Below are 6,964 nucleotides of genomic sequence, written 5' to 3' on the forward strand. Positions count from 1 at the left end.
GAGGCAACATGAGCCATGATAATTCCGCAAAATAATTCCGCGGGAACAAAAAAGAAACAACCTATGTCGCTCAAAGGTTGCCGTGCAAGGACTATTATTGTATTGATTAAGATTACGATGTGTGTATTATTCTACAGGCTCATTCATTAGTAGAGTGCTACGTGTTAAGATGACTCGGTCCACAGGCAGAGCTCCTGGGCTTGGTGGATCAGCTATATAAACGCCTCAACCTACCTGTGAGGGCTACAAACCAATACTTGTTGTTCTAACTACTTAGCAAAGAGAGCGTTTGTAAATCAAGAAAGATAAGAGGAGAAGAACCGACCGGAGATGTCGGGGACGGTGGTGAGCATGGCGAGGTCGATGCTGATGAGCGCCATCAGCGTGGCTGCCTCTGCCGCTGCTGCTGAGATGAGCCTCCTCATTGGCGTCCACAAAGACATCTGGTATGTATACTTTATGTGAAGAGAATCTGATGAAGTCGTTATATTCACTTTCGAAAGTGCTCGCGTGTACTTATTCTTGTATCACATGAATTGCATACCGATAGTGTAATTTTGGTCAAATACATGTCTTTTTTTTTCAAAAAGTGGGTGATCCCCGGTCTCTGCATCAGAACAATGCATACGGCCATAATTATTAATAAGCAAAAGGTTCAACACAAGTCTTCATGTCTCGAACAAAGAAAGAAAAAGGCTCACAAAGAGCTAAAAAGTAATAGGAAAGCCACAACCGGCTGGCGTAAAAAGATAGGATCACTAATTGTCTATCCTATTACATGACCGCCATCCAAACTAGTTGAAAATAACATGTGCTACCATCTCCCATCAGATAGATCCAGTAACCATACGCTCTCCGACCTCCGTCGGAGTGAGTAGCGACCACATACGGATCAACGCAATGGCTTGGAAAATAACCTGCAAAAAGTGAATATTTGTTGTTCTGTTAATACCAAATCATTTCTGCAGTTCCAGACTGCCCATAATAAAGCACATACTCCTACACGGATGTGTCTTGCTGTTTCGGAATCTATCCCGTCTAGCCACGTCTCAAATAACGTATTGATAGTATTCGAAGGAGTAATATTAAATGATATGTGGACCGTCCGCCACAAAATTTTTGTCAAAGGGCAGTCAAGAAAGAGGTGTTTGATGGATTCATCATGGTCGCAAAAACTAAATCTTGTAGATCTTGTCCAGTTGCGTTTTGCCAAATTATTCTTAGTTAAAATGACTTGTCAAATACATGTCTTAAAATAGACAGACCTATTTTAGGATGTAATTTGTTTTCCATGACATGCATGATCTTATTCCCTGCTTATCCAGTCTTGTTTGTTTGACTGAGATATGATCAGTCAAATGCAACTCACAATGAGAAATATATGAATCTGGTTCATTATGCCATGAGAGAGATTGCTTTATATTTCTGGCTTTATGATGTGCTTGTCGAGTGATAACTCTGTAATAGCTTCTCAATTAATGAAAGGGGCCCTTTTGCCGCTGTTTCGAAAATAAAATATTATGAATCTTTGTTTGGATCGTTGTTGTAATGCGCTCTTGCTCTTTCCCTCTTGATGGAAATACATGTCAATCCTTTCGCCTTCGTGAGATAAAAATTACTCTGACATATAGATTTGACAAACTTCCCTGTGCACTATTACATTCCATGATCCATATGGCACCAAGAGTTAGCTCTAATAAACTATGCTTCGAAGGTTCATCAGAGACGAGCTAGAGACCATGCATGCATTCCTTTTGTCCATAGAAGCAACGAAGAACAAAAGCATGGTACTGCAGGTGTGGGCTAAGCAAGTAAGGGATCTTTCCTATGGTATTGAGGATTGTCTTGATGAATTTATGGTGCATGTGGAAAGCCAGAGCCGGTCTCGGCAGATGTGTAAGATGAAAGACCGCCATCGGATTGCCAACCAAATCCGTGATCTCAAAGCAAGAGTTGAAGAAGTGAGCAACAGGAACACATGCTATAACTTAATCACAGTTGATGCCTCCAGCAACATTGATGGGGTGAATTCCTACATGGAAGATATTCGCAACCACTCAGCTAGCAACATTGACGAGGCAGAGCTTGTGGGATTTGCTAAGCCTAAAGAGGAGTTGATTAAGATGGTGGATGTCGACTCCAGAGATGGTCTTTGCAAGGTGATATGTGTTGTTGGCATGGGTGGTTTAGGAAAGACCACTCTTGCAAGGAAGGCATATGAAAGTAAGGAAGATACTGTTAATAATTTTTCTTGTTGTGCCTGGGTCACAGTCTCACAGTCATTTTCCAAGATAGATATGCTCAAGGACATGATTAGGCAGCTATTGGGTGCTGATTCATTGAAGATTTTCTTGAAGGAACTTGAAGGGAGGGCGGTGCAAGTAGACAATCTTGCTAGCTACCTGAGAGAAAAGCTAGTGGAGAAGAGGTACTTCATTGTTCTTGATGATCTGTGGACAATAGATTCTTGGAAGTGGATCAAAGATATTGCATTTCCTAGTAGAAACAATAAAGGTAGCCGGATAATAGTAACAACACGAGATGATGGCTTGGCTAAGGAGTGCAGATCTGAATCTCTTGTCTATCACCTTAAGTACTTGCAAACAAATGATGCCACAAAATTGCTACTAATAAAGAGTAGGAAAACACATCAAAACATGGATAATGATAAGGAAATGAAGACCATGGTTGACAAAATAGTAAAGAAGTGTGGTGGTCTACCGCTGGCTGTACTCACTATAGGAGGCATGCTTGCCACCAAAAAAGTAACAGAGTGGGAGAGTATCTATAAACAAATCCCCTTAGAGCTTGAGGTCAATCCAAGCCTTGAAGCAATGAGGAGGATTGTTACTCTGAGCTACAACCACTTGCCATCTCATCTCAAGTCATGTTTTTTGTATCTAAGCATCTTTCCTGAGGATTCTGAAATCAAAAGGAGACGTTTGGTGGAGAGATGGATAGCCGAGGGGTTTGTTAGAGCGAGGGCTGGGGTGAGCATTGAGAATGTGGGAAATGGTTACTTTAATGAGCTTGTCAACCGTAGCATGATTCAATCTTCAAGTGTGAATTTAGAAGGAGTTGTTAAGAGTTGTTGAGTCCATGATATTGTGCGTGATGTCATGGTCTCAATTTCCAGAGATGAAAATTTTGTGTATGTGGCGGAAGAAAATGTAACTAGTGCCGCAAAAGAGACATTTCGCCATCTAGCACACCATGGTAGCAAGTTCCAGAATATTGGCATGGATTGGGGCCATGTTCGGTCATTGACCATATTTAGTGACAGACCATTGGAATCTTCAATATTTTCACCCGAGGCAAGAATGCTCAGAATCTTGGATCTAGGGAATGCACAATTTCGAGTCACACAAGAGGATGTCAATAACATAGGATTGTTGTGCCACTTAAAGTATGTGAATTTTTCTAATCCTAAAAGGTATTCATATATTTATAAACTCCCAAGGTCCATAGGAAAATTACAGGGCTTGCGTACTTTGGACATAAGAGGTAGTTATATTACAGAACTACCAACTGAGATTAGTAAGCTCAAGAGCCTGCACAGTCTCCGTTGTACCAGAAATAGTTCCTACGAATACTTTGACCTGGATGACCCCAAGGAATGTTTGCTGACCACATTTTGTCTGCCAGTGCTGTTCACACCTTTGGCTGATCGTATTGACGGCACTGAGGTAGTTGCTGAGCTCCACATGGCATGGTCTAGCCGTTGGTCCGGGTCAATAGGTGTGAGGGTGCCAAAAGGAATCGGCAACCTAAAAGAGCTACAAATACTAGAGACCGTGGACGTCAGACGAACTAGTCGCAAAGCAATTAAAGAGCTTGGTGAGCTTGTGCAACTGAGAAAACTAAGCTTGGCAATGCAGGGGGCCACCAAGCAAAAATGCAAGGTACTTTGTGATGCCATTCAGAAGCTCAGTTTCCTCCGCTATCTTGTTGTGGTAAGTGACTCAAATGGAAAAATCGAGTGGCTGCACTCCGCTTCCTCTATTCCTATCCTGCTGAGAACCCTGGGCTTGTGTGGATGCCTTGTAGAGATTCCTGGCTGGTTTGTGAATCTGTTGCATTTGGTCAAGCTTTACTTACTGCGGAGCCAAATAAAGGAAGACGGTAAATTCATGGAAATACTAGGCGCACTGCCAAGCCTCGTTCACCTTTATCTTGGAGTTGGCTCTTATATAGGGGGGAAGTTAGTGTTCAAAATGGGAGCATTCGCAAATCTCAAGAAACTTGATATTTGGAGTCTGGAGCACCTGAGAGAGTTGATATTCGAGGAGGGAACCTCGCCCCAGTTAGAAAGGATAGAAATCGACTACTGCCGATTGAAATCAGGGATCATTGGTATCGAGCACCTTGCAAGCCTCAAGGAGATTTCACTTGGCTGGGATGGTAAAGTGGCGAGGCTTGGTATGCTGCAACATAAAGTGGAGACACACCCCAACCGTCCTGTCCTGCGACTCAAGATGGACCGGAGCCACCACGACCTGGGCGACGTCGTCCAAGGATCTACTGCTTCAGTACAAGTGGAGGAAGCAACAGTGGAGGAGGAATCATCTCTCCATGCTGACCCTGCAGCAGCGGGAGAGAGCTCCTCCTGGCAGGTGGTGGCCGTGACGAAGTGGAGCAACAGGTCTGTAGCTAATTTATCTTTCGTTCAGTAGCAACTAGTAGTAGCTGTCAACTGATGATGTTGATTACGCATTTACAATCCTTCTCCCTTCTCTTCTGTTTTCTTTTCTTTGAACAGTGATGAAGATGATCTGCGCTGAAGATGAGTTTAGGGTTGTAGCTGATGATTGATTTCTTCTCCGTTCCATCATTCTCTTCTCCGATCGCCTCGATTGACCTCTCAACTGATGATGAGTTCCACCATGCTTGCAAGTATGTTACTCTTCGATCAAATCTTCCTTATTTGTATGACTCAGTTCAGTCTGGGTACCTCTCATGATGTTTGTCTTTCTAACAGGAGGTGTTGCTCGTTTCCATTTGAAGGCAACGGTGATGATGAAGACGATGATAACTTTTGTTGCTGCTCCATCCATTCTTTACCATGTTGGTACTGCTCAAACCCCCTTTGATTTTGTTTAGTTCCATCTGATTTCTAGCAATGTTCGTCAGATTTTGTGCACACACAATTGTTTCTCTGGTTGTATTTTAGTGGTTATCTTTGTGTTACTGAATTACAATCGAACAGAAGTATCTTTTGCGGCTTATGTCCTTCCACACACTGGTTCAATGTAATGTCGTTAGTGCCGGTGTTACTTACCTGATGGATATGTAAAGACTATCATTTAGTTTCAAGTTTTATTTGAACACGTGTTTTTTTTTCTGTAAGACCTGTTTTCAGAATGGTAGTATTTAAAAACACGAGCAATGTTGATATCTAGGAGGAACTGGAGCACACATCTGCTTGATGAATGTGCTTTGAGCAGGGAACTCCTCAATCTGAAGGGAACAAAGATCCATACATCCTGTGCCTCACGAAAATGTCGAGTGAAGTTGGAAGCCATTGCATCTTTTTCTGATCCAGGAGAGAGTTCTTGCTGTCGCTGTCTCAACAGTCCAAGTGCCTCTGAGACATGACCCGACAAGTGATCATCCTGATGTCTGGTCAGTTCAACAAGCACCAACTCCTCTTTTTGGTAGTTATATCTTGTGGCATGCTCTTCATAATACATTTTCTGAAAAAAGAACATAATGTTTGTTTGTCAAAGAAAAAAACCTACGTCAGTGTTAAGTGTAAGCATGGTAGCATTTTAAAATGTCACAAATATTGATATGTAGGATGAATTGGGGAAACTCTGCTTGTCTGTTGAGATTTGAGTACGGAGCGCGTCGATCTGAAGATTGAAATGAACAAATATCCTTACATCCTGTGCTACCAAGCGCATTGAATAATGTCGAGTGAAGTCCGAAGCCATTGGACCGTTTTCTGATCCAAAGATAGAGTTCTCGCTATCGCTGTTCCGACGGTCCAAGTGCCTCTGAAACATGAACCATGAAGTGATCATCCTGATAACTGGTCAGTTCAGCAAGCACCAACTCTTTTTGTCTTTTTTGTCTGTAGTTGTCATGTCACATGATATTCGTATCCTTTCAATTTCTCATGTTGTTTTCAGGTTCAGTGCACACAATACATTCGCTGATGAAATAAAAATAATGCATGCACGGCCATCACGCCCAGCTTTCCAAGTCAGCTGGTGGTGACTCTATATGCCGCAAAATGAAGCTGAGAGCCTGAGACATGACTTGATGTTCCTAAGGTGTGAATATCAGAGGAATGCAGTGCTGTTTGGGGAACTCAATGTAAGGGAATCGATGAAGATACCGTGATTTCAAGATCTTAGGAGCAGTTTACAATCGGTATTTGGGGAGCCCCATGGAATTGATCAACCTTATTTGAAGACGTGCAATTAATTGTGAATATAGACTCACTTTGTTTACTAGTACTCTCTCTGTTTTTCAGAGATGATTTATTACTCTCCATTTGTTGCTACCAATATATTTGCAGCTGTTTGTGAAAAAAAAAATGAGGATTGCATGTGGTGTTATTCATGTTGAACACATCTGCTATATCTGAGTTTAGCAGACTGAATTCGACGAAATGTGCCTGCTATGGCTGCACCCTTGTCCTTCCCCATGTAACATCAGATCAAGCTTGATGCATTTAACTTTGCCGTCTTCATTGGTTTCTCTTTGTGAATTGCATTTTGTGAGAATATTTTGTTTGTACTGCTCTGACGGTGGTGCAACAGAACGCACAGTCAGTTTTGAATTTGCACAAAATGCAACCAGATCAACCCGCTATGGCTGCAGAGTCAAAATGGAATTAGCAAAAAATATATATATAATTTATTCTTCACAGATGACTAGATCCGCTGCAAGTCAAAGTGATTAGTTCGTCGCAAGTGCAAACAAGGGAGCGGGTGTGATCCGACTTCACATGTTGCCT

General features: G+C 42.1%; 1 pseudogene; it reads left to right on the plus strand.

Moving 5' to 3' along the window:
- Window positions 1–282: 282 nt before the first annotated feature.
- Window positions 283–6,617, plus strand: LOC123083530 (disease resistance protein RPM1-like; annotated as a pseudogene).
- Window positions 6,618–6,964: the final 347 nt, after the last annotated feature.

This window comes from Triticum aestivum, chromosome 4A, assembly GCF_018294505.1.
Source record: "Triticum aestivum cultivar Chinese Spring chromosome 4A, IWGSC CS RefSeq v2.1, whole genome shotgun sequence".
NCBI lineage: Eukaryota > Viridiplantae > Streptophyta > Magnoliopsida > Poales > Poaceae > Triticum > Triticum aestivum.